Source organism: Anser brachyrhynchus, assembly GCF_964034855.1.
Source record: "Anser brachyrhynchus genome assembly, chromosome: 4".
NCBI classification, from domain to species: Eukaryota; Metazoa; Chordata; class Aves; order Anseriformes; family Anatidae; genus Anser; species Anser brachyrhynchus.
In genome coordinates this window covers 56,509,371-56,536,758 of record NC_137698.1, presented here as the reverse complement: position 1 = coordinate 56,536,758, position 27,388 = coordinate 56,509,371, and the positions used below count along the sequence as shown (strand labels likewise).

The following is a 27,388-nucleotide window of genomic DNA, read 5'->3' as shown; positions in this document are numbered from 1 at the left end:
GACCTTGCAGGTAACATACTTCATTTGGAAATAGCACATCTCCCACCATTAGGACAAAGTGCTCTATGTATAAGCTGTTTTCTATATACTGTGTGTATAGTGCAGAAGGAGCGCAAAGGATTTGAGAACCCGGCAAAATTCAAAAGACTTCCTGCTTACTCCTTTTCTCTGTGAGTTATTGCAATCGGCTTCTTGCTTGCAGTGTTAGTCCTGCACTCTCTAAGACATTTAACATTCCTTAAGCAATACACTGTCAAGGAATTCAGGGACTATAGATTTTGTTTTATTCAGGCTTTATTGATTGGTACTGAAACACTTTACTTTTGATTGCAGCATGAATTACAATACTTAATTTATCTAAAGAATGGTCTTGTGTGCTAAGCAGAAAAGTGTTATTTTCCATTTTACAGATGAGAACGGAGTTGGAGTAAATATGAAGCACAGCTCTTCAAATATACTTGGGGGAATCCATCCACCATGTTGAAGATCAATCCTAGGCTGCCACCTTAGGCCAACGGCATCTTGGTCTCATGCAACGTCAAAATTTTTGCTAGATGGTATTTGCAGAAATCACTGAATATCAAGCCATATGAAATGGCACAGAAGTCTGTTGGGATATCTTTTGTTTATTATAGAAATGGACAAAGAAATAGAGAAAGTTCCTTCTCCAAATCAAGCATAACTTGTCTTTGAAGGTGAATCCCATGTATCATAGCCATTATAGCTGTTTAGGGAATAGCACAGCTGCTCCAGCTTCACACATGGTAAAAACAAGTTCAGACTTAGAAAACCAGAATGTTACACAGATGGAAGCTCCTGGCTGGCCGTAAGCAGATGTGTTCCTCTCTCCAGTCAGTCTCTTAAATCTGCCCAGTTCTTTTTGTAATGAAAACTTCCCTAACACAGTTTCCTATTAGCCTGAAGGGTATGCTCCCCTTTGGTGGAGCATTAACTATGAATTATGGGGAACCCGGTCACTCCATTCAGGACAGAGGGTTCCAGTAGAGCTTTTCCCTTTTGCCTGCCCTCTCCCTGATTAGTCATCAGCAACAGAAACAACAATAAATGCTTTCTCAATCTGAAACTTTTATACAGTAGATACAAATGGTGTGTTTATTTTTACCATACAACATGATGGGAAGTGAGAAAGAGGTGGTAAGGAGAAGCAGAAGACTTGTGCATTCATATTTTCCTCAGAGGTTTGAAATATTTGAATTAGCCTATACCTTTTCAGAGGTACTGAGATTTCTGTGTACATTTATAATGATTTCTGCCAAAACAAGTACAAGCAGAATCTTCTAATAAACACTCCTTATTTTGATCAAAAAAAAAAAAAAATCCTGTTCTAGTCATGACATTCTCACTAATTTCAGAATTAAAATCAGTCTTTGTGAGATATATCCTGAGACATGTAATACAGGTTAGTGAGTTATAGAAAATCTTAGTTCTCCATATTTTTAATGTCTGTATTTGCAGAGAACCCTGCAGAAAGAGAGCTGCCAAGGCCCTTGTAAGACTGTTAGACCTTCTAAATAGCCAAAATTCTGTGAAGCATACAAGACAAATTGGTGTTACAAAAAGACCAGAACAAAACTATGGGGTTAACTTAAGGTAAATTCTTTAGAATTCACTAATTGTATTCGGAAATTAGCCAAATACCAGTTCACAAAATAATATATTTACTCTTTTTCAACTGTAGATATTGTTGCAATGACTACATTCACTGAAATAAGCAGAACTTCAGCTTCTCTGATCAGTTTTCAGTTGCTAACATTTTAAGAACATAAAATTCATCTTGATTTGTTAAATTAAATATTATGTCACTTGGGAAAAAAGCAATATGGTAACAAACATCTGAAGAACTGTGTATTCAGAAATATTATTTTAAGTGTTATGATTTAAAAGCAAAATAAACAGTTTGTATGCATAATAGAGTAAATAGACCTTATTTGCTCTAAGCAACATATTGACATCTTAAAATCAGTTCTAAATGTAATGCCGTTTCTAACACTTTCTCCAACAGATTATTATTTCCTCAGTGATAACAATTTTCATCATTTATTGTACTTCTCAGATATCTACCATGAGCTTATTTGATCTAGAAGAAGCTTCATTAATTCATGTCTTGCAATCAGCACTCTAAAGCACTGACTTTGAATGACATTTTCTTCAGCTCCTTTCAGAGATGACAAACACTGGCACTATTAGATGAAGCCTTAGTACGTTGCCTAAGAGTAAGTCTTGGGACCATAGGTCATTCAACAATTCTGCTGTTACAAATTATGATATCTCTTGTATTAGACGATTTCCTTGCTTGTCAGAAATTATTCTTGTCACTGGGCTAAGATGCAGTTTGGAATGAAAGTGATAGTGTAACATATGGCCTTTGCTGTAGGATGGCAGACACATATTCACTCACTCAGAGGCTATTAATCAGCTCTTGATGCAGCTCCCTTAACTCAGTAACCTCACTTTTGTATTTTGCAGTAGAGAAACCAATCAACCAAAGTATTTAAAGAAACCTCTGCTTTGTATTTCAAATTTCAGGAATGCAAGCTATCCTACAATTTCTAATTTCAGCTTCTTATTGGGGGCTAAGCATCATCTAGTGACCACAACAATAATTTTCTACAGCAAAAAGTTACAATATCATGGTTGACTAATTTGTAATAATAACTGATTTGGTATTAACAAAACTTGTAAAACCAGTTTTGATAGATATATTCTGCATAAGGAACAGGAATCAATTGTACACAGTAATTTTTCCCTTCACCTGGTTATTTCTCTTTTTAGTTATTTGGTCAGTATAATTTATTAAAGATCTTAGAAAGGCATTTCTGCAGATGAAACTATTCCTTGGACAGAGATATTATATGTGGGCATGTCAAATAAATACATATTACAACTGTATTTAAAATATATAAATTATCTTAAACTAATATTTTTACTTCATTTGTCTAAAAAATAAATCCATAGGCATTTGAGTTTTCAGGAAGAAAAAGAACTAAAGCTAATGATGAGATTTACTGTGCCCATAATCAAAGAATAAAAACACATTTTCCAGTTAAGATATAAATATTTTTGCCTGACATTTTGCAGTTCAATTAAAAGTTTAGTCAAATCAAATTGAATCCTATGGAAGGATGTATATTCAGACAATCACAGTATGATAGCAAGATTTCTTTCACTACTTTATAAAACAAGCCCCGCTAACAACAATCATCTGGTAGCCCCGCTATCATCTTACAGAATGATTAAAGGGATTTGATTTAAGGGATGTGAAAAATAGTGTATTCTCATTTAAAGATTTTTTTTTGAACTTTTATAATATCTGCAGCCTCTGTTTTTAATTTGGTACAGCACCATGCTTTATCTACAAGATGCAAAGTATGTAAAGGAACAGAAAAACGTGCACATATTTGGTTTCATTTTGGGCATGCAGTCAACCTATATGTATGATGACACCTGGATAACTGGCTGCTATATAGATTTTTATTTTTTTTTTCTATTGGATTAGGTACTTCAAGAATAAGAGGTATTCATCTTTTCTAGTTTATTTGTCTAAGGAAATATTTTGTTTTCCTTTTCCATTTTCATTAAAAAAAAACCAAGCCAGTAGCTTAATTTTTATGCGTCCAGCAAGAATACTCTTCCCTGAAGATAATCATGCACATATTTCTTTACAAGACTGAAATCTGTATAAGAACAAATTAATTTAGGGTTGGATATGAGGAAACGTAAATGTATTTTTCACTATTCTACAGAAAATACTTGTCATAACCTTGAAGACTGTCCTGAGTAACACAGCACTCATTTTTAAATGACTTTCCAGAAGCCAGCCTCAGCTAGAAACATAATTTGGTCTATGAAGTTACTTACTTACCTTCAACTGTTTCTGTTATCAATTACATAGAGTAATATAGTCCCTATATCACACATTTATTATCATCAGTGCTGAGAGCTGATGGTCTTATAAAAAAGAAAATCTACCAAAGTGGTGTAGAGGAAAATAATGGAGATTTTTGGACCTGGAACTTGACCCAGGGAACCCCTGTTAAGCTGTCTCTGATTTAGATAACACTGTTGGCAGCCCCTAAGGTTTAGCAAGGACTGGTATCAGAGAAGGCTGTAAAATTTTTTATGTCTGATGATAGAATCACAGAATCACAGAATCGTAGGGGTTGGAAGGGACCTCGAGAGATCATCGGGTCCAACCCCCCTGCCAAAGAAGGTTCCTTAGAGCAGGCTGCCCAGGTAGGCGTCCAGACGGGCCTTGAATATCTCCAGAGAAGGAGACTCCACAACCTCCCTGGGCAGCCTGTTCTCGTGCTCTGTCACCCTCATCGTGAAGAAGTTCTTTCTCATGTTGGTGCGGAACTTCCTGTGCTCCATTTTGTGGCCATTGCCCCTTGTCCTGTCCCCACAAACCACTGAAAAGAGGTTGGCCAAATCCCTCTGTCTCCCACACTTCAGGTATTTATAAACATTGATCATTGATTTTTATGACACCTATACCCAGATATGGCATCAATGTGTAGTATCAGCCATATATAACTGGTATAACTGCTATGGCTACATAGGTGTTTTTGGCCTTGGAATATTGTGCTCCTCCAAAGGTTCCCAATATTCCTGTCCAACATCCTGTGGAGTTGGCAGTTTTTAATTCCTTCATCAGCACATTTGAGGTCCATCCATGTTTCCTGGAGTTACCCAACTCTGTCAACCTCTCAAATCATATTTGTTATATTTCTCTATATTTCAGCAATTTCTTATGTTATATCTAGTACCTTTCCACAGTTAGATTAACCTCAAGGTAGTCAATGGCCCACACATTTGTCTGTGGCACTAACGTTAACCCTAGAAATCAGGAAGGCACCTTTTCCAGTGAAAATCCACTACCAAAATCTTTTCTCAAATGACATGGAATAGCTACAATTTTTGAATTGTAGAATAGAAAAAGTATATCAGCAGCCCAATAACATAGTGATTCCTCTATCCTCTCAGTATACAGAAGTTTTGCCTGAAGACAGGAAAATGTGCAAGATCCATCTTCTTTGATCATGCTTTCACTAAAAAACTATATGATATTCTGTTGTCCTCTGTCCTTTCTGTTGGATCACTTGACTTTTTATAAACTGTATTTAAATTTTCATTGGAGCAATTACTGGAGACCCAGTCTCCCTAATCTGTAGATGCCTTAGTAGGGGAGAATATTATTTTTTTCCTTTTCAGGGTAAAATATAACTTGTGACTCTCCGTGGACTGTGCTGTGATTAAAACACCTAGTCAGACAGGTTTTTTTTGTTTTTTTTGTTTGTTTGTTTGTTTTTTAAATGGGCTAATAGGGCCAGTGATGCACCAATGTAAATACATTCAGCAAGTATGACATGGCTGATACAGGATTTTAGCAGTAAAGATATTTTGCAGTCAGAGCAAGTTATATTTGTCATTATTGGGGGTTTATATGGTTAAAAGCTACAGCACAGAAAGAGCTTCCACTGGATTAAAGATGAAAAGACATGTTGTTGAAGATATTTAGAATACTTATAGAACTTTATACATTTTCAAACTCAACCTCTTTTTTTCTTCTTCCTCTTAAATGTTTCACTTTAAGATCCTCAGATGACACTAATTATACTTCTTAGGTTAATTAATCTCAGAGACTTCAGTAGCATAAGCCAAATGACCATAGGATTTGACCTAAGTTTAATCAACTCCATTGTCAAGTTGCTACAGCTTGATACACAATGAACTGTAAACACTATGTACTTTCATTTGTTGAGTTATGATTTGATACATAATTTACATGTTTTAACATGTAAATAATACATATGAACAGTATTTTATCTTTTTAGTGATATTGTGCTATGGAAGGAAGGTTTAGAATGAAGCAATTCTTTGCATAACTTTTTGAAGAAAAGAACTACTAATGAGGCCTTACTGATAACTTTTAAAAAAATCTATTATATATTTCTTTTGTGTTTTTTTTTTCCCATTACTCTTTATTTCTAAGCCATTTTTTTTTCCTACACTGTTCACAGCTTTCTGAGTTTCATTTCTCAATTCTTTACTATTATATTCTACTCACAAGATATCATTTATGATTAAATAAAGGGAAGAACAGTATCTCTTAAATTTAAATTAAATCTTGACATGAAATCATATTACAGGACTGACTTAAATCCAGTGTTCTGAGGATATAGAACTAGAAAATATTCCTTAAACAACTTCATTGTTTCCTGCTTCACCTCTGCCACTCCATTTCTGACTTTATCTATTTGCATATATTTTATTATATAAACATTATTTTTATATATTTCCAGTATGCATCACAAGATGAGAATGCTGTTCTCATCCTGACAAGAAAACATGAATATTGTTCTAGAGAAAGTGAGCGTTAATTGCATTAACTCACTAAAATTGTAGGGAAAAGCAATGGCAGAATTAAGAACAAAATGTAGTAATATGTGAAAAATATTGTGATTTCAAATGTGAAAAGCATTTGAAATGATTGAATGTGTGAATCTTTATAGTGATAAAGACCAGAAGAGAAATACAGATACAATGCATATCAACTAACATACTATTTGCTCAAACTTCTGTAGAAAAAGAAGTCTGAAAACTGTACACTAGATGGCCCTTTGTTTTTTACCTTCAACATATTGCATGAAAATTAAATATTTCTGAAAGGAAGCAATTTTATATAAAAACTGTGGTGTCTCTAGGTTCAAATAATAAATAAATAAATATAAAAAATACAAAATCACATTAAAGCCTGAGTTGCTGTAAAGAGAGAAAAAAAATGTTTTTTAAATATTGTAATGAGTTGGAGCTTATATTTCAGGTGCTCAAAACCACAGTTCTTTTGCATCTACTGTGCTTTTCTTGTAAAGTTGACATACATTTATCTGATAAACTTGTTCTATATTTTTGATGCCTGTTATGCCTCACCTTTTCTTGTATGAATTTTAGAGTAAATCTGTAATCTCTGTGACAAAAATAGAACACTAATCAAATACATATATAAACAATGCTCACTTATTTGCTATATTTCATTTATAAATACAAAATAAGAAAATCATTCATCTCCCTTTTCAATATATTATATTACAGTTTGTTTTTTTGTTTTTTTTTTGGTGTTTTTTTTTTCTTTTTTCTTTCTTTTTCTTCTTTTGGTCCCATAAAAATCATATACTGCCTCTTTACTGGATAAAGTATGCTTGATTTTGACTTTTCAAGGTACGTAATGATGAATATGTGTATCGGAAGAAACAACTAAACTATAGTTGTTTTTTTTGGCTGTCTTATTTGTTTAGCTGTGTTAAACTCCTGACTAACCTGTCAGAAAAAAAAAAAAAAAAAAAAAAACAAAAAAAATCCCAAACCTTCACAGTAACAATAGAGATAAAAAGACATGATTTATCTTCCTACTGATATTTATACAGTGAAGGTATTTTTACAGAAGATTGTGTGAAAAAGATGACACTTCAAGAAAATCAATCACATTACTATAAGAAATATGATCTCTCAAATTCTTGCAATAAAATCTCATTGGGAGACTTTGCTTTCATACTACAAATTTTCAGGTCTAGGTAATGATTGTTACTAAAGTAAGTAATTGCAGTTGAGAAGATGACATCTCATTTTATAGATTGAAATTAGAAACATTGAAATTAATTCATTGTTATGCATGCTTATTTTGTAAAAAAGATTAATTAAATGCATTCCCCTGTAATACCTGATATTAGTAAACTCTGGGCTTTTAATGAAAAATGTGAAGGTAATTTCACCTTTTTGAATATAGATTTACTAAACTGAAAAATGTAATTCTAGTTATATTTGTTGTCATTCCTGTACATATATGTTTTTTTTAAATGCATACAGAAGTATGCATGAACATACGCAGAGGTAACATAGCTGAATTTGAATGACATATATAGAACAGGCATGAAGTTCAGAAAAGCTGCATTACATTGTCATGGTTTTACAAAGAAAGGAAATATTTTCTATATAACACCTCAGCAAGATCAAGAAAAAATAAACAGAAGCAAAGTTAGAAAAGACAAGATAAAAATGAAATTCAGAAAGGCATCAATAGTAACAAGAGGTGACTTCATAAGCATATTAAAAGTCAGCGAAAGAACAATCATAGTGTTTTATTAGGCACTGAACAAGGATATCCATCCATGATGATGCCAAAAGATTTACCTTTTTTTTTACAGAAATCTTCCTTAGAAAGAGCAGCTCCAAATATCTGGATGCTACTGTGCTACATGAGTAGCATGAGTAAAAAGTGTGAGTAAAAGCTCATCCGAAACTTCAGAAATTATAAGTTAGAGTACTTCCATGTAACATAGACTTATCAAATTGGTTAGCCATCTTGAAAACCTATCTGAAATGATCTCATAGAATCACAGAATCATAGAATGGCCTGGGTTGGAAGGGACCTCAAGGATCATCTAGTTCCAACCCCAATGCCATAGGCAGGCACGACACCCACTATATCAGGTTGCTCAGGGCCTCACCTAACCTGATCTTGAACACCTCCATGGATGTGGCATCCACAATCATCTTTTTTTTTTTTATATTATATCTCAAAATCATTTTTTTTTTCAAAAGTTATGCCTAACTACGCCTTTCTCTCCATGACCACGTCTCATTAGTTTACTGCCAAAAGTAAGGGATATTTTGAGATGTATCTTCTTTATTATTATTATCATTTTATTTTATTTTTCTCCCAGGGTCTACAGCATCAGTATTTTCATTAATGACCTGTGTGATACAACAGACTTTTTGTATTTGTGCAGAACAAGAAGAGAAGCAGACATGCTAGAACATGACAGAAAAAGTATTCAAAATTACTCTTTTTTCTTTGTCAGCATGAGGAAATGTTCAGAAAAAAAAAAAAAACTAAGATGAATTTCAAAAGAGAGCACAGGTTGCAACAGATAAGTTGAAATAATCAATTTTGTAATCAGAGGACAAAAAAAAAAAAAAGTGAGTTGTTCACAGTTTTTAGAAAAGCATAAAGACATTAGAAAGTTCCAGTGTTTGACAGTCCTCATAGTACATAAGCTTTTCGTATGTTCTTATGGTATTTCTTGTTATTTCAACTTGTGCCTGTTCCCTCTTGTGCCACCAGGCACTACTGAGAAGACTTTGGCTCCATCTTCTTTAATCCCTCCCTTTAAGCATCTGTGCACATTGAAAAGAGCACACCTGAGCCTTTTCTTCTCCAGGCTTATGCATCTTCTCCAGGCTCCAGAACATGAAGTTCTAGGAGACAGCATGACAAGTAGGATAAATACTGCTCTCCTCTCATCCACTAGCCAGTCATCTCATCAGAGGTTATATCTGCACATTTCAGTAACATTAATTACTTTATGATGACTATCTAGGTGATAAAAACAGTAAGAAATCTGATAGTAGCAAGGCTAAATCTGAAATAAGTCTGCTAAATCATTCAGCTTCTGGCATCTTTTTCTTCTCCTTCACCAATCTCATATTATGTCTTCAGTTTTTAGAGGCAAATCATAACACCCTGAGTCAAACGAAATCAAATAAAACAGGTAATGCTGACTCACTATATTGAATACAAGGATATGACAACATCATTTGAACAGGTGACTCTTTTTGTATTTCTTCATGCTTAACAGACCATGAAATAGAGAAATCTATATTGTTAAAAGTTATTTTCTAAGATATAATGTGAAGATGCAGAGTTTAACACAGCTTGATAAATGCAGGTTATGAAACAGATATGCAAATTATTATTTTATTTCGTTCTGGGAAGAAGAATGTCAAGTGGAAATGTTATTTCATAGTTATTTGTTTTTTAGAAAAAGAGACACATTTTGAAAATGAATGACTAAACCTGGAATAGGACTTAACTACCATTAAGCACCATATAGGACTTAACCACCATTGATAAAAAAAAATCATTCTGTATAACTTAGAGTTTGATGATTAGACACTTGCTGGGCTGAAGGAGCCTCAGATTCAAATTTTAGTATTATCTTGTTCTGAAATGTGACTGAACTGCAGACTCTCAGCTTCATAAAGAGTAACCAAATCAGTAGCTGTTATGGCTGTAATAATCTAGGGTTTTCCTTCCCTGCAAGGCCTACCCCCTAGGTGTGTTTCTCAAATACAGGCAATACCACCAACCTGCGGAAGGTTATTGTTACATGCTATCTAAGCCAATAAGTAATAATTTGTAAAATATATATATATATATAATAATAATAATAAAATGGAAGAGCTACATCAGGAGAGACAGAGAATATTTCCCCTTAAATTTAGAAGCCACAGCCTCCTGGCAGAGCTGAATTCATTCTGCTGATGAGAGGTATTTTCATGTAACCTGGTGGAATGGAGATGCGAAGAAAACAGACACATTTTATGATAATCACCCTTTCTGCTGTTATCTCTTCCACTTGGCATTCAGCTACAGGATGCTAATCTATTTTATATTATGCCAGTACTTATCTGGTACTTAGCTGAAAGTGGCTCGTATGATCTGAAGTTTCCTTTAAGATAAACTGCTATGTAGCAAAAACAGAGGCCCGTGACACCTGTATAATTAATACTAACTTGCCTTGAACGTGCATGCAGCCTGTGTAACCAGGGGCAGCGTGCAAGTATTGTGTAAGGCTGCAGTGGCACAGCCACTTAGCGCAGCTTTGCACAAGCAGGGCAGCAGTGAGATGGCCAACAGACAGCGATGGGCGCACCGCAGGCGGGAGGCGTTTAGGGGGCCCGGGCCACCAGGCAGAGGGCAACTCCAGTACACAGGAAGGAGATTGGCAAGACAAAAGAGCTGGAGACAAGGAGCACCGGGGGCAGGGCAGGGCAGGGGGCCCAGAGCCTAAAAGCAGTAGGCCTGAGGCAGGAAAAGCAGAGAAGGAAGCTCGCCAGCCCGCCTGGGCTCCCTGCTCACTTCGCAGCCCTGCAGTCTCCTCCAGGCTCCCATCTCATCAGCCCTTACCTACCTGGTACACACAGGTGTGTCTGTACGTGTGTATGTACATATATATTCACCCCTTGCAATTTTAAGAGGCTTCATTAACCCTGCTGTGTTTGGGTTTGTTCCTGCTTTCGGGAAAGTTTCTGATCCCCTCCCTTTCCTCTGTCTAATAACATGCACGGTGCTACATGTACACACCTGGCAGATTATGTGTATGATTATATCTTGGATGAAGAAGGTAATTTTCTGCTGAAATACTGGAGTTACACTGGGCAAACACCCAGAATGGATATGGATCTTAATGTTGTTTAACGTTTTCCTTCTATTATATTTGATCTCCTTTGAAGAGTCACGGTAAAATCAATACAACTGATGAATGTGAACTGAGTAGCTTGCATACTATTACGAAAATTGTTCATGCTGATCTATCTGTTAAAAATAAAACTACAGCCATCATCAAAACAGTAAACTTTAGTATCTCAAAAAGTAATTGTCAGCTTGGAGTAATTGCACTTTTATACTGTGCAGCTATATAATGAATTTGTTCCCTTTAGGTACAATATACCCAAGAGCATTTTCCAATGCAATAACTGAAGAACATCCCTTCTATTTTGGTGTAAAGAAAACTGGGAATATTGAATGACTAGCTAATGAAAAATTACAGATCCATGCCAGCAACATAATGTATCAGTAGTTAGAAAGCTATGCTGTGTATTGTGCCAACAGAAGCTTTATAGAAGAAAATTGAGTTCACTGAATCCATATGAGGAATTTTAAAGTTGCAAATATTGATTGATATGCTTTAGATTGTCTCCAAGGTCCTGATTTTTCCCCCAGTGTGCACTAGGAGAACACAAATTCAGTTACAGTGAATTAAATCTGAGTGCTAGGGCATGATATTTAGGTGCAGAATATCTGCAGAGTTGCTGTCAGAGTATTTTTTCCACTATACTGTTCATTTTCATTTCATTTTTTTCCTTTACCATCTGTATAGACCTAATTTCAAATGAAAAATCAAACAAAAAAGTGTTCACAGTTCTATCAGGAAAAAAGCAAATAAAAAATAATTGAATGGCTGTGACACAGAGTACAGGCAGTGCAGCACGCACTCTTTGACTGCAGTTCTGTGGAGGAGCTATTCAAAGTGGAAATTACATGGTTACAATGGTGTCAGTGAGTGTGGGTGTTAGCTTGTGTAACACCCTATCTAGGGTGCACAAGGACAAGCCAGTAACAAGAAAAGCAATCTACAAAAAGGTTGCATTGTCTACACCATGCCTTTATGCCAGGGCTGAACTCAACCATTAATACCAGCTATTGCTGTGTAATCCACCTTCTACAGCCTTCTGTGTTTAGTTTATAGAGTTCATCTGGTAGTTTAAGGAATAAATCTGGATGAAAGGAATCTGCTTTTCCTTAGATTTCAAAGTCTTTGCAGTTCTTTTGAGTTTTAAATGCATGGATAGCAAGTGCTCAGTTTCTAAGGATGTATTTTCTCAATAGTAACTGGTACAATGCCAATGTGCAGCAGGCAGAACCAGACTGTGAAAATTCCTCTCTTTATATAAACACACATACACACATATATATGCATGTAGATGTCATTTATTCAAGGAATACAGTGTCACAAGACATCAGGAGGTTAATGAAAGGTAAAAGCAAGGACTTCAATGACACTGAGTATAAAATATATAAAAAATTTTGTAAAAGAAATGTTAAAAAAAATGTATTCTAGCATGTCTGTCCTGTTTATTCTTGGAGAGTTTAGTTATTCCAAACAGACATCAGTGGTTCAGTGCTGAATTTATCTATTGCCTGATACAAAATTTATTTGCTGGACCCTCTAATAATAATAATAATAATAAAGTATTATTTAATAATTAATAATAATAATAATTATTATTTAACATATTTATTCTTTTATGTCATTGTTGCATGAACATGAACCTAGTTGCGGGGTTTATCTTCATATAATCCATTGTATTCTTTTTTTCCTTTTTTAAACAGTACCTCCCACCACCCCAGTATTTTGATACTTGCTAAAAAGTAAGCATTAGTGTCGTGTAACGGTTTGACCCATATTCCTCTGTGAATTATAGCCTGCAATGGATGTTACTACCACAAGACTCACAGCTGTGAAATTTTTATGGAGAGCCTAAATTGTTGAAAATTTCTTCAGTATGTTAAAAATGTATAAATGTTCTTAGTGAGATCTTTCAGAATCTGTTAATCTAGAAGTGAATTTCTTCTACAGCAGGATGACAAAATATACCAAGCTAGGTGTTCTATTTACACTCATAAAATTGCTAAAAATTGAGATTTTACGACAAAATTTTCCACCTCATATTCTGTGGTTTTCTTTCTAAGGAAGTTTCATAAATGTCTTAATTTTTCCCTGCCCAGGATCATGGTTTGTAGAAACTCAATCTGCCTTTCAAGCTAGCCAGGAAATGTGAGGTTTGGGGCTGAAGCACAAATCAGAAAACAATTCAGTGTATTTTCCTTTCTTTATTTCTTCCTTCATACCTTTAGTTATTTAACTGGCTGTAGGCTTTAAATACAGTATGCAGGTTCATTGAACTGGTTGATCCCATTCAAATGTACTATGCACAGATGGGGCACCATGATCTTCAGTTACCTATAACCCCGTAAAATATTGGTAAACCCCAACTGGCGGCATGAGTCACCGAAATGTCTGTTGTTCCAATAGACAGACCCAGCTGGAAGTTTGTGCCTCTAAAAAGGCAACTTGCTTTCTGCAGAGCAACACAGTCACAACTCCTCTTTTAACTCGTCAGAGGGTCAGAGTGCTGTGGGCATGGAGTACCATCGACCTCCAAAGGACTCACACACCGGGCAGCTGCAACCTACCTATTCTCGTGATTTACCAAGCCAGGCACAGATTTCCAGCTCCCCATGCTGTAACACAGGTAACTTGTGCTCACTGAACCAGTTCCTTCCATCTGTGTTTGAAACAGTTCAAAGCCCAAAGAGCAATCTGTGTCACACACCAAGGGCTCATGAAAACACCAGGCAATCATGGTGCCATTTGCACAGTGAGAGGAATGATTCCCTGGCCTTTGAAGGGACAATGCAATTCTATGGTGGTGCAGCATGCAGACGCTATGTGTTGCTCTTATGTCTAATGAAATGAATAATTATCTGTCATTAAAGATAAAACCAAACAGTGGTGTACCTAGAAAAGGCAGGATGTAAAAATTACTATCTAACAAAAATATCAATGACATGGTAAAATGCAAGAAAATGTTATATTTCTGCTCACACATTTGTAACAAATTTCCTCTGGGAATTTACATGAAATGCATTCCTGGCAAGCCTGATGCTACTCAGATGCTGGATAAATTCTCTGTTGCATCCTTTCGGTTGTTCTTCATAGTACGTGTCAGGTATGTACAGGACATAATAAAACTGTCCCTTCGGAGTCAAAAAATCAGCACCTATATTCAGGGACACCAAGGAATACTAAGAAATTGCAAGGTAAAAAGAATATTTTCTGGTATCTATATTTTCTTTCAAGGTAGTTCTAATGTGGCCTTCAACAAATATATTACCCCAAACCATAGAAAACCACCAACAAATCCTACAAGTGCATGCATATAGGAATTGCTATTTCTTGAATCCACCTGAACTGAACTTTGATTATTTTAGTCAGAATCTCATTTTATTTATTTTAATCACTGTTTTAGTTTTACAAAATGTATGTATTTGTTAAGTGTCAACTGATTTTTGTACTTCCTTGGAAATCTTTCTGAAATTTTTCCTTGTTGCAAATGTCCATTCCTATAGCTCACTCTTGAATGGTACACTACCATCTTTTTCACATAAGTGGAATGACAGAATGATGTACTGAATCAGCATATTATGAAGCAATTATGTTTGATGGTGCAGATGTGTTCAAATTAACTTTCTTCCCTGACTTCAGAAAATCTACATCAGAGACTTAAGGGAGCATTTCTTGTATTATTAAAAATAAATTACTAGCAAAACAGGGCAGAGATTGATCCCACTCTAACAGTTTAGAGCAGTGAAAGGGAAAACAAGCCTCCTTTTCACAGTGAGCAATTTATTACAGTCTAGTTTTGGCCCTGGATTGCATTTCATAAGCAAAAGTATTTTAAAGTAATACACGTCAGTCCTTTAAAGGCTTGCTATTTTGAGAATTAATTAGATCATATTTTATTCTCCTCCTAAATTTCTGTAATAATTAGTTTGAAAAGCTTGAACTATGTACAATAAAGCATCATATGCTGAAGCGATGATCTTAAAACGGGATGTTGTCTGAGAAGTACTGGCAAAAAAATATATCATGACTGCTTTTTGAACAGAAAACTAATATTAAAATCTGTGAAGATACTTGTCTGTAAAGAGTAGAAGCATTAAAGACGGCTTTCCTCTTAAAAGAGGCCCGTATAGTCTTTGAAAATCCTTTAACAGGACCACTAGTCCTGTCAGATCTGTTTATTTTTGTGTGACATGAATCAGAGTAAGTTTAGCTTTTCAGTATATTTTCATTCAAACAGAATATATGGTATAAAGACTGTTTGCATAGTATGTTCAAGTAGACTCAAAACAACCTGTCTAAAGGCATAAGCAAAGTCGCCTTGATCCAAGTGGTCTAGTCTTAAATATATTTATGGAAGTATAAATTCTCATTTTGAATGTGGAGTATATTCCCTTTGAGATGTACTGATAACAAAGTACCTAAGCTTACTTCTGCTGAAATCAATGAAAAATCTTCTGAACTCTCTACAATCAGAAGTAGAGCTACATTTTCTTCAGGTAATTATTTTTCAAAAGGTTGAGTTAGCTGTTACGTCACATGACTTTAGTGCCTAAAGCAAAAGCTTTTATAAGTGACTGGAGATTAATTTTGCAAGCAAGATCCTTAAGAAAGGATAACTCCAATATATTAAATTCACTGCTTACCTGGAAAGTAGGTACCTTACATTAACCTCCTGAAGGATATATACATGCATGCCATCAAAGACAAGCTGTCAAAACAAGATCAAGTGCTGCTTAAGTTTACTTAAAAGTCAACTTTCATTCCAAGGTGATATACTTTTTCAAGGTGAAGCACGTGGAATCACATACGACTCTGTTACGGCTCAGATTTTGCCTGTTAGGAAATGTCGCCAAGGCTTATGTAATTTACTAAGATTAGTTAGACTTAAGTGATTGAATGCATTACTTCTAGTAAACTTTGGGGATCGTATATTCCTCAAGGGTTAGTTAGGCATGGTCAAAATAAAGCAGACAAACAAACGAGTGTACACAATAAATCATTAATTCTTTTGTCAGTGCTCTAAGTGAAAAATCATTATTATTACCTTAGTGCTTGCAGCTTTTTCATCTTTATATCAATTATTCTATCAAATATACTTATATAAAAAGAAAATACTGAACCTCTAGACAAAATTGTTACTAGGTAATAGTCAATAAGAAAATCAGATGCATAAACAAAATTAGAGGATAGCTTTTCTTTGTCAATTTGGACACAGCATATTCTATGGATAGTCCCAATGAAATTAGCGGAACATTTACATTCAATTAATGTAAATTCTTGTTTTTCAGAATATGTTTTATAAAGAAAATGTATGTTTGAGTGAGAAATTTGTCCTTTTTTATTCAAAAAAAATGTAGTTGTAACAAGAATTTTATGTTTAAATTCCAGAACTGAGAAAAAAAGAGAGATTTTTTGTATTCCTTCATTTTGCTGGCAGATGTTATTCCAGAGAGCATTTATTATGAATATAGGTTGTTGTCTGGGTAATTAATACTTTTTATTCCCTTGTTATTCCTTTTCTTGTTACCTGTGATTATCCCCTGATTACCTGTAACTAGTTTTGTCAGCAAATTGTGCATCTGTGTCAATGCACACATGTTGTTTGTGCATATTGTGGTTTTCATATAATCACTGGGAAATACTGGTTCCAAAACAGTCAAGATGAGTTTTGCTCTTGACTTCATAGGGGCAGAATTTTACCTTCTGTGCTCTTTTATCTATGGCAGTTTAATAACACAGAATTGCTTCTAGTTCTGATGGGATGCATGAGATTTCTTCGAGAATCAATACTTGAGATTTTTAATCTTCAAAATTCTACAATTAATTATCAGGTATTTGGTTGAGATTTTTGTGGACTCATGCACGTTTACGCAGATATCTGTCACCTTTAAGGATATTTATGAAGAATGAGCTATGTAATTCTTTATAAACTATTAAGTTCATAAGGTGGAGTCATGCATTTATCATAATTTTGGACAGTGACTGGTTTTCCAGCTATGTAAACTGGGCTGATGTCCTCCTCTAGGTGTTTCAGCCTGGCATCTACTTCACTTATATAAATTTAAGCAAATTCTTAATCCTTTGTTATACAGACATCAGGTTCGTTATAGTCCCTTTTCTCACATTCACCTACAGATTTAATTCACCTCACAGTGCAATTGTATTCTGCACATTTATCTTGATGAGGGCATTTTAAAGACTCTCCAAGTTCAGTGGCCAAAGTGTAGTTTCATGGCATTTTATTATTTTTTTTCCAGATATTGTAACTAACCTATGCTTACTAGTACCTTTAGATCTGTATTCCTAATTCTTTTAAAGACTGTAAAACAATATGAGTATTAACTTTCTGAAGCTTTATCTTCCCTTTTAATGGGGATACGTCAGACATTTGTTGAATGTCTGACTTGAAACCCAGTGCTATCCATATTACAGAAAAACAATTATGCAATGGTATTATTATCTTCCCTCTTCAGCACCTCATGTATAATCATGCTAATAAGTCTGACACCAGCTAGTACATTTTCTAAGTGATAATTGGGGATTTAGCCATGCGGATGCAATGACGTTACTGGAGATAGCCAAATCCGAGGACTTTGTTTTGAAAACCCTCACCCTGCAGCATATTTAATGAATTTCATTTGGTTACTTACCTAGTTACAACGAATGGGAAGAGAAAGACAGATTTAATTTTTAGAAAACAGCAGTGTAACAATAGTGTCATCTGTGAAAGCAGTAATCTGTACCTAATGCAATTTCAGCTAGTCAGGCACTTTTACTAAAATAACATCTCAGGCTTATTAACAGCTGCAGTATCATCTATTTTAAACTCTAAATAAAAGAGGTACCTGTGCCTAATCCATATTCTCCTGAAAATAATATCCATTGTTTACCTTGTATCCTTTTAGCTGAAGCTAAGACTAGAAAAATTGTTCTGAAGTTCCCTTTTTTTGACTGCAGGGGACAAAGTATACTGGAAAAGTGCATTATAGAATTTTTTGTTTGTTTGTTTTACTTTTCACTATTGCTTTTCTTGCTGGCCTGTATAGTTAGTGCTATTCTGCTACACACACACACACACACACACACACACACACACACACACAGAGTAATAAATAAATTTTAAAAAATCACAACAAAATAAAACCCATAGAGGGAAAAGAAAAGAAACTGAATAGGTATGAACACAAGAAAGAAAATGCAGAGGGAAAATGCTATATGAAAGGAAAGCAGAAAAAGAGAGAAAATGGAAGCAAATTTATTGCAAAAAATGATGGTCAAAGGTGATAGAGTGCCAGTCACAACAGTTCAATTCTCAAGTTGATGAGGCAAAGACAGAGTAATGTAAATGCTGCAGTTAAAGTAACAGTGAGCATCAGTCAAGAGTAGGGTGTAATGTAGTCACCTCCCATTGCATCTCTCACCATCTGCTAAATCTTGACATATAATATATCACAGAATGAAGTGTAAAGTGCAAGGTCAAGAGCCAAGATATTTCTCTCATCAGGGAACTCCAGACAGAAAGTCTTTATTGATCAGTCACAGCTACCTAACGGCACCTTTGCAACTCTGTAATTGGTGCTGAAAGATTTTATGTTTTTATAACATACAGCTTGTGATGCTATCCAGCACGGCAAGGACATGCAAATGGTATAGTGGCTTGCAGGCAGATTTAATACCAAAAGGCAAGGTATAGATCAAGGAAAGGTGTTTGGTAATGCCTCAGCATGATTTAATCTCAAAGCTGGGAGATGAGATGGCTGAGCAGGTAGAAAATGGTATTAGTTATGAGATTGATAAGAAGGAATTGAATGTGTTAAAAAAATAATTTGCTTCACAAAAATCTCTTTTCAAATGATGGCAATTATACCAAACACAAATTGCTTCCTTGGGTGTCATACTTTCAGACAGAATTAATGAGTGACTTAATAACTCCTGTATTAACATAATAGGCTAGTTAGACTAATTCACTGGAAAAGTTGAAGTATCATTATATGTTTTAACATAGCATTGTTATTGGTAAGGGTATTTTATTAAGTGACAGGAAAATGAGTTAAATCACAGGTAAAAAGGATTAATCATGCAATCCACCTCTAGAGATCTGCATTTAGCCAGCATCAATCCAAAGGGATATGAACAACTAATTTCTAACCATGTGTCTGCCTTCACAAAGTCATATAATCTGGCAAATATAAGGACACTTTTTGCCTTAAGTACATACACCAATCTGCAAAGAAGCATAAAGTTTTATAACACCAGCATCATTCACTCCACCATCATTAAGCTTCTCTCATCCTTTTTTTTTTTTTTTTTTTTTGTCACTCAGTGTTATTACTTGGCCATTTCACGTTAAGGTAAGATTTGTCATATGTGTTCCTAGTAACTAATCCAAATTGGTGCTGAGCACTTGAAACCTCTGTTGAATTCTTCAGCGAAAGTTGCAGGTGCTATCACCAGTCCCAAAGTTAAGTTTATTGTCTCTCACTGAGTCTTTGAAATCATTTCCACTGCTCTTTTTGGAACATAGCAGATCAAAGCTAGGCAAACGAATAAACATAGAAGTAAAATGCTCCCTAAGCCCCAAATAAATTAATATTCATTTCTTAATTTCATTTTTTTTCCCATGTCCTCTGAAGATAAGGTCTGTTTGAAAAGAAATGACACACAGTTCCAAGATGTAGAAAGGGTCCAAAATGTACAGATTAGATAAACAATAGGTCAGGCAAATTTCAGTGCCAAAATATGCTCATTTTTCATCTCCCTGTAGGCACTGGGTCTGAAAGGAGTGTGTTATTGGTTGCATCTGCTGCAGATGCTTTTAGGCCCAACTGAGGCTAAAATCCAACTCCTACAGACTATTATTGTTAACAAAAGTTTACAGTCTAAATAAGAAAAAATGGCTACATATGTGTAAAGATGAGTCAATACCGTTACTTTTGAGCAGACTGCATCCCATTTGGAAATGGGAGGAAGTTGCATCCCAGTTGGGAATAGGACCTGGATGACTTGTTTACTTGTCTAAGAATTGTGCATACAATATCTATTCATTTCTACAGCTGAGGAACGGAGCAGGTGTGTACCAAAGTCTACCTTAGGTTAAACTGTTGCTCTACTTAAGTATTTCCAGTGCTTAATAACCTGAAGTTGATATTAAATTTATGTCCTGTGTCAAATGAAACAAGACATTTTTTCCTGTATTGCAATCCTGTTTATTTAACTGCATAAATCCTGCCTCATATCATCATGATTCTTTCTAATGATCTAGGTAGGCACAAGACATTGGATTGTTTAGAATTATGATGGACTTCAGGGGATGCAAAAAGAATTTCCCCTTTACCATGTCAACATGAAAAAAAAAATCATAAAATATCTGGTTCAGTCTTGAGTTATATCCCAAAGAATAAGGCTGTGATCTGTGAAAAGTCCATCTGAAGTCTAATCTGCAGTACATGCTGTAGGACATGAATGTGTTAATTCTTCCCCACAGACAGATACAAATTCAAAGATACATGAATAACTGAAAGCTTCGCTTCTGATGATAGATTTTCATTGTGAATGAGAATTGTGGTGTTCTAGTATGGTAAGGTGATCTTTCCTCTTCCCACAATAAAAGCAAGCCAATCTGATTTCTCTTGCCAAAAATGCAATTACTATTTGCAGTTCTTCTGTATTTTGTGTTTCTATGAGAACAAAAATCTTACGTAATATTAAAATGCAAACCAAAGAGAATACAGATCAGTGTTTCAATAAAGCTGCAATTGTGCATCATATGCATCAAATCATACTGTAAGAAACAGTACCTGTAAATATCAAATAACCTCAAAAATCACTGGTCTGTAAAATCTTGGAAACAGGACCATTGCAGTATGCTACTGTTTGCTCCTGAGTCTAGCAATCTGTTTATTTGAGGCAGCTGCTGACCCATATTACTTTTTGTACTTTTCCAAATGGTTTTTGTGTAGGTCCAAACAGCCTAGAGAATGAAAATATGTGGTATTGAACATTGTGTTATGTCCTTATCACCAGAAAATATATGGACCGACTCTCGATGACATTTCCCTCTAGCATGGATACTAGCAGAAATTACACAAATCCAGTATGAATGTTCAAAGCGACCATCTATGGAAACAGTAACTATATCATCAGAGACAAACTAAGTCAAATTAATAATCACATCTGGCATGAAAAATAACGTGAGTCGTACCAGTGACTTCCTGATCCTTATTGCACGCTTCCTACACTTCAAATGAGTTCCTCTTGCCTTCCAAAAAAAAGTTTTCCACAACCACTCAAATTAAATGAAATATGGCATAACAAGTAATAGGTAATGTTACATGTCTGAAATAATGCTTGACACCATTTCTTGCAAATGTCTCAATGCTGCATGCTGATATGATGGTAGATACGGCACCTTAAAGTCTTTGTCTAGTCGTAAAGAGAATCAGTCTGAATTCATTTTTTGGAAGAACTTATTTCCTCATATCTAATGTTCTATTGCACATTTATGCTGGATGCTTTATACTGGAAGAAGTTTTTTGTCCCCATTACATGGTATTTTGAGATACATGTGCTCTTAGGTTATGCAAACTACCTCTGTCTTGCCTCCCATGTGGTGATATTAGGAAGAACATCACACAAGTTTTCACATAAAAACACATCTTTTGGAGTGAAGACATGCCAGACATATAGTTCCACACTTTTAAGCTGTTTAATAAACTTTATTAATAATTCAAATCAAAAATTTATTTCCAGGAAACCCATTTTATTTTTTCCTTTTAGAACTCCTGAACAACAATGTGTCAGTTTCTGTAACAACTAGATGAAATAACAGTTCGTGGACTTTTCATGCTCATTGAGCTTCCATTTCTAATCAAATGCATTAAAAATAAAACATACTTTACAGCAAATTTGCAAGTCTCCTGACTTCATTTTGCATGCAGATGCTGAGTTGCATCAAGATTAGATTAATTTACAATCCTGTGTTCAATTGACAGTTATGGTCAAGACAAATGTTCCAAATGAAATGGTCACTTTTCCTTAAAATTTCAGCCAATGATGTCAGTGTGTTTTGCATTATTTTTTAGTATGACTTATGAGTTTGTATCACTGGAATCTAGTCCTGTTAATTTCACTGGAGCCTATATCAGCAACTTTACAAATAGTTTCAGTCTCCTAGTTGGTACCCAAACTTGAACTAATTTAGATAGTTTGTCAGTGCAGCTATATAATTTACTTTAAAATCACAACACATGGCTCAAGTTAATAAACTTAGAATTACATTGCCAACATTTTTCTTGGCTAGCCCTCTCAGCATCCTGCAGTAAGATATCCATCCACTCACAATCAGAAATTATATAAAAGAAAGTGGTTGAGATTAATTTCCCATGGAACATTAATAAAGCTAATGGAAATACACAGGGGGCAACTTAGCACAACAGCACAAACATAACTACAATTCAAATATTACTCCAGATTATGCTCCAGTATGAAGTAATCTGCAAAGATTTTTTTTTTTTGTAACTATTATTGAAATCAACAATAAAACTGTAGACACAGCAGATTTTTCTGTACAGAATTAGAGATATTTAATATAAGAACACTCATGCTGCTAGCAATCTAATTGAGCAGAAGAGCTTTAAATTCTTTAATGTGATTTCCCTAAAAAACAAACAAAAAAAAACCATTTTTTCATAACAAAGATTCCTCTACCGCTTCTATGGCAATGTAATGTATTCTGGGTCTCCTTAAAAATTTCTACACTCTAAAAGGATTTTAACACACCTGGGGGCATGTCTTTAAAACCATGTATGTTACTTAGGAACAACAGTCCGTATACTGAATGAAGTTCATGGCTTAGCTACATGAACAATTTATCACATAGCAATTTCTGAATGGTAAATTTTAATGTATGGAATCTCAGTCCATCATGAAAAACAAAGTAATTGCAATTACTTCAACCAACTGTGAAATATTTAAAGAATCTTGAATTGTTTGCTCTTACCATGACACTCTAACATGTAGACATCACCATAGTCCTGCTGCTGTGTACCAATGTTTTATACACAGCAACTTAATTGTTTTTCTAACCTTTTGAAAACTTAGAAACATCAGAAAACATGCCTATTTATTCAGATACCAAGTATGAAAAAGCTTTTTCATTCTTCTAGACATTTCGTATCATTTATTAGGTACTGAGGTGGGTATTTCCCATAACTTTATAGTGTTTCAGAAGAAACAAACCAATGACTTTATCTAAGTGTCAGCAACAAATCAGGTGTCACATTAACATATTTAAAATCTTTTTATTAGAAATATGCTAACAATACTATACTTTGATGAGTCTGTGATTTTTTTTTAAATATAAATATAGACTGTTCGCAGTGCCAGTACAACTAATTTTACTGCCTCCATTCCTACAAAGAAATATTTAAAAATAGATACTTCTGAAGAATTTCTGAGTATTTGCTTAATGGAATGAACCTGAGTGAAGTATTCATCATCTGGGAATTCCTGATTGGAGATTCTAGTTGCCATTGCATACAGTATCAACTTGCCACAAGATCTAGGTATAAAGGTTTTAAATCAGTCTCAAACCTTGAGATACAATTCATCCTCAGCTACAATTTCTTTTTTTTTCTACCAAACTCTTTTATCACCACATAATCTCTGTAGAGCAAATTTATACTATTTTGTGAAGGTCCTCTTGGACATTGTTATCCACTTATATCTAAGACAAATTAGTGATAAAAATATGAGGGATCTCTGGAGAAATTTGTTAGAATTTAATAAACGAATGAAAATCCCAGCTATGATGCCAGGTATGGGATCAATAATAACATGTATTTGGTGATTTTTAAGCCACTTAAACAATGAAGTATGTATTTAGCAGTTTTTTTTTTCTTTTTTTTTTCTTCCAGAATCAGTTGTGTGTGACAGCCTAATTATTATACATTTAGAGCCATTTTAGCAGACCATTAGCAGACTAAGAAGAGCTAAAAACTTATTTTGCTCTTTTAGGAATAAATGTAAAGAGTTCTGTTAGTATGATGAGTCTCCAAGCTGGAAGACAAAACACAGTGCAATCTTTTCCGCTGTTTGCAAATGGTTTTCCATGTAGATAACAAAGTTACATATAGCATTCAGATAATTGTACTACAAATTCAGAAACACAACAACATCTTAACAACTCAAGATTTGTTCTTTGCTTTGAATTCCCTGCTGTCTTTCAACATAAGGAGGCATCCCTTTTCATCTCTAATTCCCATTCCTTCCCATCCTTAAATGTATATACAGTATAAATAAAACATTCAGATACTACAAATTCAATTTATTCAAATAATACAGTATATACCTTGCATATATATTGCAAAAGTAATAAGGATTAATGAAGACAAATAATATAATCATTAACCTCACTTACAAGCACTTAGAGAAAGCTGTTACTTAAAAAGTTCACAATCAGTCAATCAAACAATCAGTAATAATAGTGCCTCCAAAATAATAGCAAGACATCATGGATCAGTTAATTTCAATGGAGAAGAATTTTTGTATAAAACAGATCGATCTTATATTTCTTACTCCTTAAATCACATTATTTCCTCAAAGACTAAAGCCTTCCATCACATACACAATGGACATTGTGCCTAACATGGGTTAATTTCCTCAGTGATTTGTTCCCATTTGTGGGGATAATTAAACACTGTAACAAATGACTTTGGGATATAATGTTTGTCCTTCAGATTAAGTCTTTAAAAAAAAAAAAAGTTGTAGTCTTTTTAAAAAATATGCCTTATCACAATGTGTCAAGTAATGAATTTCCATAAAATGTCATAACCCACGATATGCAGAAAGGAATCAGGCTTGATCAGCAATACTTTCTGAAATGATGACAGGCATCAATTACAGCTCCAAAATTTCTTGAAGACTAGCATGCACAGAATAAATACAGACCGTTTATTACAGCCTCACAGACTGCTCACCAGCACACAGACAACATTTTCAGAATCATCAATAAAGGTGACTTGAACCCTCTGCATCATAAAAATCTGTCTGTGCCAATGGCAGCAGAGAGATCAAGGTGAATGCCTTGCCTATTTGCCAAATTAAATTGTATACATCTGTGCAAATAAACAAACAAATAAAAATAAAAATAAAAATAAATAACTATATTTACAGTATGTATCAGCATGGCTCCTTTGGAATTGGCTATTTTATGCTGATCTACATTGGCTCAGCACCTGGTCTTTTTAATTTAATTTGCTTAAGATTTTTCCCCCTTATCTGGACAAAAACTATAAAGACTGAAACATATATAAAGACTAAGATTTTTCATCTGTACATGGATTTTTTTCTTAAAATATATATAGTTATTTTTTTTTATTATTTCATCTTATTCATATCTCCTGATTGTTCTGTTTATTACTAAGATAACTTTTCTGATATTAATAAAGATGTAATTGACATTAGATCTTCTACAGTGATTTTGTCTCACATAAAAATGAAACAAGACAGGAAAGGGAGTAAGATATGCTATGAGAGCAAAGAAAAAGAAAGGCAGCCCACAATCCAGGTCAAACAATAGCTCCCCTAAAGCTAGTGTGTGACAATGACAGAACATGAATCACTGTAATTTAAATCATATTAATAATTAATAAGCTAGTTACAGTGTGCTCTCCCACCATTTTCCCCCCAACATCGCTCTTTTGATTCTGGAGTTTCTACTGATTTCAACTGACATGAAATACAGAAGACTAAGACCACTATTATTTTACTTTGAATTTGCTTGCTGTTTTGTTACATTTATTGTGGGAAGGGGAAGGTGGGGAGTGGGGGGGGGGGGGGGGGGGGGGCGCTTTTTTGGATGTAATTCTCTACAGACTAGAAAAGCTGAGAACCACATCTAAGAACCACATCTTTTCCTGACAGTCATGGATGTTGCCAGTTTTATTCAACACTGAACAGTCTGGTGAATTTACCTTGTTTGCTAGGTTCTTGTGAATGTATGCATGTCAAAAACAAAGAATGCAAGGGAACAGCACAAAACTGCACCAGGGGAGGTTCAGGTTGGACATGCCTGTCAGTGTTCAAGGCACATTTGGATAATGCCTTCAGTAATATGCTTTAACTTTTTTTTTAGCCCTGAAGTGGTCAGACAGTAGGTCTTGATGATCTCTGAAGGTTTCTTTCAACCAAACTATTCCATTCTGACACACAAAAGAAATGCTTACATCATTTGATGCCTCACTAGGGTAAATCTGTACAATCAGCTGGTATTATAATCTGAGTTTTTTTCTATAGTTTAACATTAAATATATGCTCAGAAGGATGCATCCTTGGAACAAGTTTTCATGGATACTGCTTATCAATGGCTTGCAGTGCTCCATATGGCAAAAGATATTGCCGAGGCATTATACCACACAAGCAGTTGTGGAGTATAGGAAACAACACCTAGTATAGGCTATATTTAGGAGTATGAGTCTGTGAAAGCAACCATCGAATGAGTATAATAGCTGCAAGAGAACCAGGATACCTTTTGGAACTGTCATTTTCAAAGGAGGTGGAGCATTAACAGAAGAATACCAGTACTTTGCAAACTGAAGCTGCATTAGGAGAAAGAAGCTATGAGCAACAATATGGAAATGAAAAGTCTAGTCAGCTGAAGCTAGTACACGTTATTGGTCCAAGTGTCAACTATGGTGAAAGAGAGAAAGAAAGAAGCATAGAAATGGAGATCACTGTCAAATTACTATTTTTTTTAAGCTTTTTTTTTTTTCTGAAACAAGAAAAGGTACTATTTAAAGGTAATGCTATTACAAACTAGCATTTTTTTTTTCTATAGACAAGGAAGATTAAAAAACAGCAACACCTATGTTTTATTAAAATAATGGCAGAAGCCTTCCCTTCTGCTTTTAAAATATTTTGGAATACTGCCCTTACATGTTCCCATCTTTCTTCACTGCCATATGAAGAGCCACACAAACACTTTTCATTAGAAGTGCTAACAGAGGCTTACCCTGTACATAAACAAAAGTCACCAAATCTAAAAGCAACAGCATCATGGAAAAACTGTGCAGATCCTGTTACGAAGTATAGTCAGTTTGAAGTTGTTAATGGTGCAAGAC

General features: G+C 34.7%; 1 long non-coding RNA gene across 1 annotated transcript in view; it reads left to right on the top strand.

The window, feature by feature from the left end:
• LOC308193835 overlaps positions 1–22,783 on the top strand; it is a 53,212-nt gene extending 30,429 nt beyond the window's left edge. Inside the window, exon 3 of the long non-coding RNA XR_013949987.1 lies at positions 411–22,783. This is a non-coding gene — a long non-coding RNA (uncharacterized lncRNA). The remainder of the gene's footprint in view (positions 1–410) is intronic.
• The last annotated feature ends 4,605 nt before the right edge of the window (positions 22,784–27,388 follow it).